The sequence below is a fragment of the Lotus japonicus genome, chromosome 6 (genome assembly GCF_012489685.1).
Source record: "Lotus japonicus ecotype B-129 chromosome 6, LjGifu_v1.2".
Lineage (NCBI taxonomy): Eukaryota > Viridiplantae > Streptophyta > Magnoliopsida > Fabales > Fabaceae > Lotus > Lotus japonicus.
In genome coordinates, this window is record NC_080046.1 from 42,073,755 (window position 1) to 42,086,835 (window position 13,081).

Consider the following 13,081-nt stretch of genomic DNA (forward strand, 5'->3'; position numbering starts at 1 on the left):
TAAGAACAGATGAAAAAGTCGAGGCTTGAATCTTTTCTTGTATTGCAGCTCTTGGTTTTTCTCTCATCTTTCTTCTTTTCTTCAGCCTTAAATAGTCCAAGGTGCAAATGATATTTCTGTTGATAAAATATGACCGTTGGAGGGCATTTCTGGAACTTCCAGAACTTGCTGTGGCTGAACCTTGGTAGGTAGGCTTGTCAGAATAGTACACTGCTTTTGTACTTCTTGATAGTGACATTTGCCTTTAACCATTGACTTCTGATCTGACGACGCTTCATGTTGGAACCTGTGAAGCTTGGTGATCAGAGTCAGAGGGAAGCTTGGATCCTCTGACATTCGTAACTTCTACTTCTGGACCTCAGAGTAGAAAGTACTTGGTCTTCAAAGCCAGCTTACTCTTGGACTTCAGAGTCTTCACTTCTTAGCTATCCTTTTGTTGAAACGCTGCCTAGCAGCTTCAATCCTCTGATCCCTTTCAGCTGTGAGATGACTCATCATAATAGGAACTTGAGCAATTATCCAATCACACAAATGATCCCATTCTTCAGCAACAGAGTCAGGGTTCTCATGAAGGTCAGTGTGACCTTGCACATTGCGACCCATTAATGATGCCTCATAATTAAACACACTGATGCACTCAAGAAGGGAATTGGGTTTGAGATATGTATAGGGAACAATGGAGAGATTAGTTTCAGGAGAAGTGGGGTGTTTACTGCTATTGGCTTCAGAAACACCTTGAGGAGAACCAACATCTAGAGTTTGGACATTTGATATGTTGATCTCAAGGTTAGGTTGAGAGGTTTCAACCTCAGGGTTTGGAGATCTAACCGAGGAGTGGTTAGAGACGGAGTTTTCTGGTTGGATATGTTCTGGTTGTAAGGGAAGTGCTGGTTGAGCAGGAAGAGATGAAGGAGAAGCTGCATTCAGAGGTTCTACTGGAATCGGATGATCTGGATCAACTAGACGTTCTGGCCTATGTCCAGGATATTTCCTTGGGCTTGGAATAGTTTGGTAGTACTCAGGAATTGCAGACTCTTTCTGTTTCGCAATTTGATCAAATTTGCGAATGGATTCAGAGTTATTTGAGGGTGAGGAATCAGCAACATTGATGGGAAAGGATACAGAGGGACAAGGAGTTGTGGTGTCTGTATCATTTGTTCTACGAACTGGATGATCAGAGGTTCTGGGTTCATGGTGAGATTGGTCATAAATGATGGGTTCAGAAACTTGTGGGTTGTATTGAATCATTATGGGTGAGGTAGGTTCAGAGGGTCTAGGAATTTGAAGCATATTCCAAAGAGGTGCTTCTTCATGAGAGGGTTGAAAGAATGAAGATCTGGGTGAAGTGGATGGAGAGTTGTTTGGTTCAGCTGGTTGAGACTCTTGAATGGGAGAGAGAGGGGTAGCAGTGCGGGTAAGAAGTGCAGAGATTGGGAGTGCATCAAATGAGCTTAAATCATCATCAATGAATGTAACAACAGACTTACTTGATGATCTAACTGCAGACCGAGTAACCCTGGCAGGAGCCTCAGTTCTGGTTACCTCAACAGCTGGTTCCACACGAGTTGGTTGAACCACAATCCTCACTTGCTTCTTTGACTTCTTTGGTGGAGGAGCATCATCATCATCACCATCAGATGGAGCATTTGGCTTGGATGGTTCCTCATGCTTCCTCTTGAGCCTGTCATGCTTCTTCTTCTGATCAACACCATCAGAAGTTTCAGACTCTTCAGAGGATTCCTCTATTATTATTTTTCTCTTCTTCTTCTTCTTGGGAGGAGAGTCAAATTCTGGAGCTGGTGACAGGGTTCTGAAGAACTCGTCCACGTCTATCTCAAAACATTGTTCTCTCAAGTCAGCTAGATAGTGCAAGATAGCAGCTGGATCATCAGCTTGAGACCACAGAGGGTAATCATTCAGAGGGACTCTTCTCCGTCGAATTTCATCAGAGGTGTCTTCATGAGCAGGTGCAACCTTCGTCTTAATTAATCCCATCTTCTTCATGGAGGTGGCAGTGAAGACATCACCAACAACTGTCGTCAAATCCTGTGCAGCCAGCTTTGGTCAGATCCTCTATCAATTTGCTTTCCAGGAAAAGGTCTGAGAGCAATCTTCCAAACGGAATGTATCTCATGGCAGACTTGGGAGAAGCAGTTGTTCTGGATTTCCTGATGCACTCTTTGGGATAAGAGAACAGGAAGAAGGGAAGGCAGATCTTCTGGCGATTCTGAATGAAGAACAACATCACTTTCTGACAGAAATTGATGTAGTCTGGAGAGCTTCCCTTTGACCTTTGATTAATGCAGTGCAGCAGAATCTTGTGCCAAATCCTCAGCTTAGGATGAAGTTCTACTACTTTGCAATCACTCTTGCCTGGCTTCCAGTTTGTGTAGAGAGCTTTGTTAACACCCTCTTTGGTCTTGGGTTTCACCTTTGATTCCGACAGTTGGAATCTGTAACCTGTACCAGTGTTTTCACCTAGAAGATCAACAATTGATTTCTCCGTTATGATGATTCTTCTGCCAGCAATGTAGGAGACCACCTGATTGTCATCACAGTCGGCATGTTTCCAGAATTCCTTTACCAACTTGATGTAGACAGGACCACGAAGCCTGTTGAAGTATTCTTCCCAGCCTTGAGCTTCTACTTCAGGACGAAGATCAAACCCATTTACAGCAATGTTATCTAGATCAAATCTTAGCTCAGCAAAAACCTGGAGTTCATCAGGAGAGTAGACACATGTAACAGCACAACCCCTTTGTGCGAGAGGAATCATCTGCCCTGTAGCTTGAACTTCTGGTTGATTTCGTTGAGTTGCAGAGCCTGATTGACCGGTAGCCTGACCAACTACCATGACAGGAAATCTTCTTCCATCGACAGTTTCACCTCTGTTAGATTTCACCATCTCTGAAGCGGTTGAAGGTTTGGGTAGAAAGAGAGAGGATGAATGAAGAGAGAGAGAGAGATCATGGGGATTAAGATTTTGCAACCGAAGAGAGAGATAGTAAAGCAGTAAGTGATGGAGAACGTGTGTGTATAGTGGGTTTTTGAAAATAATCGTTGTTGATTAAAAAGCAAAGTAAAATCAACGGTTAAAAATTAAAGACATCATAAGAACAGTTAATACACATATCACACGATGGAGAGAAGCACATCAACACTCATTACGACAGACTGTCAGCACGGGCACAAGGAACAATGTATCATAGTTGATGACACACGTTTACTGTCTCAGCTTCAGAGTGAGCACCAATGGGTACTTATCCTCTGATGGAGTTACCTTCTGAACTAGACATCTTCTGATAAAGAAGCATCATAGTCAGAGGTTCGGATCCATCTTCTGCTAAGGGCTTTGTAAAGATATCTGCCCATTGATGGTCAGTATCAACAAACTTCAGAAGAAGTACGCCCTTTTGAACATAATCTCTAATAAAATGATACTTTACTGTTGGTCAATTCGCAAGTGTACGAATACCTCCAGGTTTTAAAATATTGAACCACACGGATTGTGAGTGAGAATTGTTGATTTAAGTCTAAAGTTTGCAAGTTTCTAAAGCAGTAAAATTCAGAAATTGGTTTTGGTTGTTTGTGACAAAAGTTCTACAAAAGAGCAATGTTGATAATGTTGTAATTAACAATTGATAGAAAATTGCCTTGGGTTGTTGATCATCTAATCCACTTTAGTCCACCTATCCTATGCATGTGATACCTTGATTTATCTCTTGTTGCCATAGCCTATGTACTTACTAGTTAATTCCTCATAAAAGTAATTCTCTCAAACTGAAAGTTAAGCCCAATTCCTTGTGTACTTAAACATTCATAAGAAGTTAATAAGCATGTATATTCAGCCCAACAAAACCCTCCCCTCACTCTATGCCTAGAAGCAAGTATAAAAGGATCTATTTCAATTCATGTCCCTAAATCATAACAAACTTCCATTTAATTATAATCTAGCCTATAGCAAAGGTGCACCAAAGCTAAACATGCATAAAGGAATTGAAATACAAGATTAAATCAAGAACTCATGCATAGAGATAGGACTTATCAAACTAAAACTTCATAGAATCTCTTAACCCAAAGCAAAAAAGGAAACTAGCCACTCATGGCTAGTGAATTCATACAGAAAATGTAATGAAAACCTGAGAAAAATACAAGTTGGAAGCCTTCCTACAGCCCCAAGTTTCTCCTCAGCTCTCAAACTTGATCCAAAATGAGTAAAAATGTCTAACTCCTTTAAGAAATTGGCCTAAGCCTTATTTATAGGCACAAAAATACGAGCCTGGGCACTCAATTGCATGCACAAACATGCCCTCTGGAGCTTAATTGGCGCCGAAGCGCCATTCCCAGCGCCTGGGCGCCAATTCCTTGACCTCTGAAAAAATGCACTAGCGCCTAGGCGCTCAAGCTCGCTTGAAAAAGACTTTTTGGCTTTTGTAACTCCTCTTTCAATCCTCTTTAAGTCCTCCTTCAATTCCATGCTTCTTGGCCTTCTATTACCTTCAGTTTCTGCTCTCCAAACCTAACCAACAAGTCAAGGAAGAATCTAGAAGCTCAAAGAGCTCATTAGCACAAGAGGTCCTTCATTTAACACAACAAAACCATGCAAGTCCTAAACTTAACTTAAAATGCAAGAAAAGTCCCTATAAAACTACAAAATTATCAAAACAAAACAAAGACTCAAGAAAAGATAAAAATGCATGATAATGCATGAAACACTACATGAGACTCAACAAAAAGACTCAAAACACACAAAGAAATGACCCTAAAAACACTACTAAAATAGGGTCATCACACCACTATACTCAACGGCAGCTCGCCCTCGAGCGTAAATAACACTCGCTTGCCCTCAAGCGCAAGAAATGCTCCCAAACAAGTGCTCTCAACAAGGAATACTTCACAAAAACAGGGGGACAAAGCAATCACAGCTAGTTCCAAGAGATAGACCCAACAACCTACTTCATGCATCTTTTGAAAAGAGAAGAGTGTAGAGTCCATTCATGAGAAACATATAGATCTAGAAGTCCTAGGATGAGATGTAAATTTAGTGCACTGAGCACACAAACAAGTTCATAGGTCCTGAATGTCATTCACTCACTATCAACAAAGAAAAACAATGCAAATATTCAAGAGACTTTCAAAAGGGTTGAAACATTGGCTAGGTAAAGCATGGTGGTGGTTGGTCCCTAAGGGAAAACTAGGCTTTCAAACACATTGAGTGTGGTCCTCTTCTAGTAACCCCGGAGCTTTTCACAACAAACATTTTTTCACAAGTCTCTTGCACCCCCTTTTTCAACCTTTTTTTTCTTTTTTTCAACTCCAACTTTTGGTTAAGAGTTCTTTTCTTTCTTTTTTTCAATAACTTTTAATTTGGGGCAAGAGACTATTTCCCAACTTTTTCAGCTCCATTCAAATGAAACAAGGACCAACACTCCCCAATATTCCAACCAAACAACCGTCCCAATCTTTTGGCTACAGAAAAAAAAATTCCAACTAAGCTCAAATGGGACAACTAAGGGTAATAATCAACCAACAAATTCAGAATCTCAAGAAATCCTACAAGTCTCAAGAATTTTGCAAGAATCACTAAGCATGCTATGAGCGAAATCAACGTAGAACCAAGAATTGCAAGTGAGTTAGGATCCTCCAGAGATTTTTAATGGTGAAGGGTCAAAGATAGACCCTCAATGGACTCACCCCGACTCTTTTCCCAAGAAACACTCGTAAGACCGAAGTCTCCTCCTCTCTTCCCCAAACATGCAATCACTCATCCCCAAAACCAACAACAAGTATTCACAGAAGCATTTTCAAAAACAGCACAAGTAGGGAAGCAAAACTATAGCTAAAAGCATGTGAGTATAGGGAAGTAAAAGACCCAAAAACAAAAAGCTAATTAAACAATGCATGATAAAAAGAAAAACAAATTCTATAAATTGAAAAATATGCTAAAGATGCATGACCTAAACTAAGAGTAGGATTACCTCAACATAGTCACTCCATGGGGTCATGGTCACCCCTTCCATCACCATAATCCGGATGAACACCGACATCATGCATTAAGCTCAAGTCTATCATCCCCTGCTCCAAGGTATTGAAATCCATGGGCCCATTGTACCTGGGGTCTGATGTGCTACCTCCCCTCCAATGGAGGTCAAGATCCCTGTGTAGGCGATCTTGCCTCAAAAACATCCGCCCAAAAGCGGCCTCCATCCAAGCAAGAGAAGGGTCAGCACATGGTGGAGTAACCACCTCATTCACCACTTCAAAATTTTCTTCTTCCTCCTCTTCTTCCTCTTCTTCTTCATCTTCCTCTTCCGCTGGCTCCTCAGGATCCTCTTCCTCTTCCTCCTCTTGAGGCATTCTTGTCGTCCAATCTTTATAAAGTTGAGTGATCCTCTCCTTACTGAGCAGAGGCGCAACAGACAACCTCTTTTCAATAACATGGACTGGCCTCCTAGCGCTGTCCCTCACCGCATGAATCAAAGAGCAAATCAAGTGAGGAAAGATGGGTCGATGCTTGTCTTTACTCCCGTTGTAGAGGGAATAAATCCGACCAGCAATGATGGTGGCCACGTCCATAGGATGGCCTCTCACAATGCAGTAGATGGCAACCATTGTAACCTCTCTAACTTCAGATTTGTTAGAGCTAGGAATGAGGGAATCCTGGAAAAATTCAGCCCAAACTCTGGCCAGCGGTGTCATATCCTTCCTCCGCACAAAAATGATCTCGTCATCAACTGCTTCCCAGTCCCGTCCAGGCCTAACAATCACTGTCTTCATGTCTTCCAAGATCTCCGGTGACTTCTCCTCTAAGAGCTCATGATAGGTGGCCTTCTCGGGGAAGAACTCCTTCTCTTGGTCCTCCGTGAGGAGACCAAGATGCCTGCGAATGACTGCTGGATTGTAATCAATCACATCTCCCCTGAACCAAGATGAATTCACCGGTGGCCTGGATCTGTCCTCTTGATTGTCAAAGTAGGTGTTCGCGTAGAACTCCCTAACCATGACCTCACAAGCAAACGGAATAGGGTTGACCCAATTTTTCCACCTCCTAATCTCCATGGCTTCTTGCATGCCCAAGAGGTCTCTCCTTCCCTCCCGATAACGAACTCCCCGCTCCTTCACACACTCCTTGTGTGCTAGGTGAGATCGGTAAAACTCCTCCTTAATCGATGATAGGAAGCGGGAGCGATCAAAGCTCTGGGAGGTGGAGGAAGAAGCTGCAGCTCTTGTGTTGGTTCTTGATCTTTTTGCAGGTATCTGCAAAATTGTTAGCACATACACAAGCCACAAACGTTAGAGATGTTAGTTCAAAAAAGAAATGAAAGAAGAAACTTTGTACAAAAATTAAAATTAAACTTCCTAAGAGCACCCAACAAGCCTCTTAGTGACTTTGGCAAAGAAGAAAAGATCACCACTAAAGCACTTGCCAGAAATCGACTAAGAGAACCCATTGAGGCATTCTAACAAACAACTTGTAAGCAACAACTATACTACACTAAATCAAAAAATCCTAACTACCCAACTCTCACAAATTCACAACTCCTTTCTAATTAAGCACAAAATCAACCCACAATGAGTATATACAACCCAAACCCAACTTGCAATAAACAACATATCACTCACCCAAACCCCAATGAAGCATGCATTGCAAAACCCATGAACTATGAAAAAGGAAAATGAAAGATGGAACTTACCTTGACTTGATAGTCAGTGGGTGCAAGTGGAAAGAGCTTGATGCAATGCAAAACTTTGAAGGAAATGGGAGAGCCAAAGTGTGTGCAAGTGAGAAATGAGAGGTAGAAATGGGGTATGGAGAGAGCGGGGTGCGTTTTTTATGAAGGAATGAGAGTAAAGAGTGGGAAAATGAAAAGGTTGGGGTTTTAAAACCCAAAATGTGGGCAAAAACACGTACAGGAGCGCTCGAGCGCTCGAGGGGAGCGCTCAGGCGCTCAAGCCAGCTCCAGAGGCAGTGCCTCTGCCACTAATTGGCGCCTAGGCGCTCATGAAGCGCCTAGGCGCTCAACCCAGTTTTTTTTCAAAATTTTTTTACTTTTTTTTTTTTGAAATTAAACAACTAAAATACTACAAAATTAAAAGATAGAAAATAGCAAAATAAAAAGAATGGGTTGTCTCCCATTTAGCCCTAGGTTATAGTCCTAGGTGGACTCTCCTTCCTATGGTGTTAGGAAGGAAATTCCTTTCCATTGATTAACTTACCACAAGTGCAAGGAAGAAACCTTGCACAAAATCTTTGAAGTAGATCCTCCCATGAGGCTATGTCCTTTTGCTCATCAAACCAAGTTCTAGCCTCCCTCGTCAAAGAATGAGGGAAGAGTTTAATCTTCACTTCATCACTTGAAACACCCTCAATCTTAGCAAGGGAGCTAGCTTGGGTAAACTTCACCATGTGAGGATGTAAGTTCTCGTACTTGGACCCCCCATACTTGTTACTACTAACAAGCTTGATGAGAGCCGGATGGAACTCATCAACTGTTTCATTAGCCTTGAGGTCTCTTCCGGAACTTTCGATTTGCTTCTAATCACATCACAAACAAAATTGTCATCATGGTTAGTCTCAATCATAGGATTAAAAACAAAAAACCGTACCTTTTCCTTACCAACACGGAGAATGAGGTGACCCTTGTCAACGTCAATCTTAGCTCTACCAGTAGCTAAGAAAGGTCGACCAAGAATGAGAGGAATCTTCTCATCCTCCTCCATATCAAGCACAACAAAGTCCACGGGGAACACATACTTGTCCACCCGCACCATTACATCCTTGAGGGATCGATCCGCCATTTGCAAGGAAAGCATGGTTGGGGTAACCTCTCCTAGGTTCAGCCTCTCAAACATGGTGAGCGGCATCAAATTGATGCTCGCTCCTAGATCACACAAGGCTTCCACATCCGCTATGCCTTCAATTTCTACCGGAATAGTGAAACTTCCGGGGTCTCTTCTTTTCTTCGGCCTTTTCCGCTGCAAAATGGCACTACATTCCTCCGTCATCAACACTGTCTCATCTACTCCCTTCAACCTTCTTCTCTTATGCAAAATGTCCTTCATAAACTTAGCATATATAGGCATTTGTTCCAAAGCATCAGCAAAAGGAATACTAATGTGGAGCTTATTGAAAACATCAATAAATTTTGAAAACTTTTTATCTAAGCTCTTCTTAGCCAATGCTTTAGGGAACGGAACCTTGCTAGTTTCAGGAGTAAGATCAACTTCCTCTCTCACCTTAATAGGCACAACTACTTCTCTTCCACTATCTCCTCTCTCTTTTCTCCCTCTGTTTTTTTCTTCAATTCATTCATCACTCTCCCACTTCTAGTGGCTACAACAGAGGCATTTTCTTGCTTAGGATTGGGGATAGTGTCGGAAGGAAATTTACCTTGAGGTTTCTCGGCTATTTGCTTGGCCAGCTGGCCAAATTGATTCTCAAAATTCTTGATAGCCGCCTCTTGATTCTTGTAATTATTCTCCGTCCGGTTGATGAAAGTTTCCACCAACTCTTCTAAGCTCTTCTTGGAACCACTACCTTCACCTTCTCCTCGCTCTTGAGGTTGTCTTGAGCTTTGGCCTTGGAATCCTTGGCTAGGAAATTTCCTTTGAAAGCCATTTCCTTACCCATTATTACCTTGCCTCTAAGAAAAATTAGGGTGATTCCTCCATCCTGGATTGTAAGTATTTGAAAATGGGTAATTCCGAGCTTGACGCATGGCCTTCACTTCCTCATCCGGTCTAGTCTCTGTGCATTCTTCGCTGTCATGTGGCCCTCCACAAGCCACACACTCCAATTTGGCAACTCGACCACCAATCTTGGTAGTCTTCATTTGATTTTGAATCTCATTCATTTGCTTGGAGAGTTGCTTGTTGGAGGCCATGAGCTGATCATAAGCCTCAACCTCTAGGACTCCTCTTCGGGCTTGGCGTTCATTACTTGAGTTCATAGCTCTTATAGCCATTTTTTCAATCAACTCGCACCCCACTTGTGGAAGTAAGGCATCGAACTCACCGTTTGAAGCCGCATCCAAGCCAAACCTCGAAGAGTATTGGAGACCATAATAGAACTTTGCTACTTGTTCAGCTTGGGTGAGGTTGTGTTAAGGACACCTCCTCAAGAGCTTTTTGAACCTCTCCCAAGCTTCATAGAGATTTTCATCGGTGGATTGAGCAAAAGTCATGATGTCGTTCTTGAGCTTTCTCAAGAAGGCTCTTGGAACAAACCTTGTGGTGAATTTCTCAGCCAAGTCTTCCCAAGATGTGATGCTACCTTGGGGCTGTGAATTCAAACATTCTTCAGCAGTGTCCCTCAAAGAAAAAGGGAACAAACTCAAGTGGATGGTGTCCGCTGAAACATTTTGAACTCGATAAGTGTTGTAATTGCGGATAAACCGCTCCATGTGTGCATGAGGATCTTCAAGAGCACCTCCACCATACTCATTTTGGCTCACCGAGTTGATGAATACCGGCCTCAGCTCAAAGTTTCCCGTGCCATCGGGGGAAACTATGCTGCCCGGATAATCGTAGCTCATGGCAGCCGAGGTGAGGTCTCTAAGAGAACGATTGGCATTCTCCGCTTCTTGCTCTTGAAGTCTTTGAGCAATAGCCTCATTCACTCTTTCTTCAATGTGGGCTTGCAATTCCTCCTCCGTCATATGGACAGCCATGGCGGCTATCTCAGCAGCTCTTTGCTGAGCTCGACGACGATGGAGAGTACGCTCTGGCTCCGGATTAAACACCAATGGATCCGTGCCAAGTCTACCTTGCATAAACTGAAATCACACAAACAAAGAAAAGGTTAGTAGCACCTATTCAATGCAATGTAAATAATACAAACAAACAAACTCTTCAACTTAAACCGAAAACCACAAACAATCCCCGGCAACGGCGCCAAAAACTTGTTGGTCAATTCACAAGTGTACGAATACCTCCGGGTTTTAAAATATCGAACCACAGGGATTGTGAGTGAGAATTGTTGATTTAAGTCTAAAGTTTGCAAGTTTCTAAAGCAGTAAAATTCAGAAATTGGTTTTGGTTGTTTGTGACAAAAGTTCTGCAAAAGAGCAATGTTGATAATGTTGTAATTAACAATTGATAGAAAATTGCCTTGGGTTGTTGATCATCTAATCCACTTTAGTCCACCTATCCTATGCATGTGACACCTTGATTTATCTCTTGTTGCCATAGCCTATGTACTTACTAGTTGATTCCTCATAAAAGTAATTCTCTCAAACTGAAAGTTAAGCCCAATTCCTTGTGTACTTAAACATTCATAAGAGGTTAATAAGCATGTATATTCAGGCCAACAAAACCCTCCCCTCACTCTATGCCTAGAAGCAAGTATAGAAGGATCTATTTCAATTCATGTCCCTAAATCATAACAAACTTCCATTTGATTATCATCTAGCCTATAGCAAAGGTGCACCAAAGCTAAACATGCATAAAGGAATTGAAATACAAGATTAAATCAAGAACTCATGCGTAGAGATAGGACTTATCAAACTAAAACTTCATAGAATCTCTTAACCCAAAGCAAAAAAGGAAACTAGCCACTCATGGCTAGTGAATTCATACAGAAAATGTAATGAAAACCTGAGAAAAATACAAGTTGGAAGCCTGCCTACAGCCCCAAGTTTCTCCTCAGCTCTCAAACTTGATCCAAAATGAGTAAAAATGTCTAACTCCTTTAAGAAATTGGCCTAAGCCTTATTTATAGGCACAAAAATACGAGCCTGGGCGCTCAGGCGCCAATTCAGAGCGCCTGGGCGCTCAGGCGCCAATTCAGAGCGCCTGAGCGCCAATTGCATGCACAAACATGCCCTCTGGAGCATAATTGGCGCCTAGGCGCCAATTCCCAGCGCCTGGGCGCCAATTCCTTGACCTCTGAAAAAATGCACTAGCGCCTAGGCGCCAATTCCCAGCGCCTAGGCGCTCAAGCTCGCTTGAAAAGGACTTTTTGACTTCTGTAACTCCTCTTTCAATCCTCTTTAAGTCCTCCTTCAATTCCATGCTTTTTGGCCTTCTATTACCTTCAGTTTCTGCTCTCCAAACCTAACCAACAAGTCAAGGAAGAATCTAGAAGCTCAAAGAGCTCATTAGCACAAGAGGTCCTTCATTTAACACAACAAAACCATGCAAGTCCTAAACTTAACTTAAAATGCAAGAAAAGTTCCTATAAAACTACAAAATTACCAAAACAAAACAAAGACTCAAGAAAAGATAAAAATGCATGAAACATTACATGAGACTCAACAAAAAGACTCAAAACACACAAAGAAATGACCCTAAAAACACTACTAAAATAGGGTCATCATTTACCTCAATGTGTTTTTCCCTTGAGTGTAAGATAAGATTCTTACTCAGTGAGATTGCAGCAGTATTATCACAATAGATTAGGATGTTGCTCTCAAGGATTTGATAATCCTCCAGCTGATGTTTCATCCAAAGCATCTGAGTGCTGCAAATTGCTGCTGAGATATATTCTGCCTCATGCAGTGGATAGTGCAATGGTTGATTGCCTCTTGCTTGCCCATGAGACTCAGTTGCTTCCCTAAAATTAACAATTTCCAGAAGTACTTTTTCTCTCTGTTCTATCTCCAGCATAATCAGCATCACAGTAACCTGAAAGCTTATACTCTGATGTTTTCTTATACATCAAGCCAAGGTTAGTGGTACCTTTCAGATATCTCAAGATCCTCTTAACGGCAGCTAAGTGGGTTTCCCTCGGATCTGATTGGAAACGAGCACATAGATGAACACTAAACAGAATATCTGGCCTAGATGCAGTTAAGTATAGAAGTGATCCTATTATACCACGATAGAGCTTCTGACAAACTTTACCACTTGCATCTTCTTTCTCCGTAATGCATGTAGGATGCATTGGAGTCTTAGCAATTGTAGACTTTGTCATGTTGAACTTCTTCAGAAGTTCTTTAGTGTACTTGCTCTGATGGATGTAAGTTCCTTCTGGTGTTTGATCAACTTGTATACCCAGAAAGTATTTGAGTTCTCCCATCATACTCATTTCAAATTCAGCCTGCATCATCTTAGAAACCTCTTTGCATAGAGATGAATTAGT

The 13,081-nt window shown here is 41.9% G+C and overlaps 1 non-coding gene across 1 annotated transcript; it reads left to right on the top strand.

Moving 5' to 3' along the window:
- The first annotated feature begins 10,095 nt into the window (after nt 1-10,095).
- LOC130727102 (small nucleolar RNA R71) lies at nt 10,096-10,202 on the top strand. The gene has a single exon (XR_009015140.1). It is a non-coding gene; the product is annotated as a small nucleolar RNA R71 (small nucleolar RNA).
- Nucleotides 10,203-13,081: the final 2,879 nt, after the last annotated feature.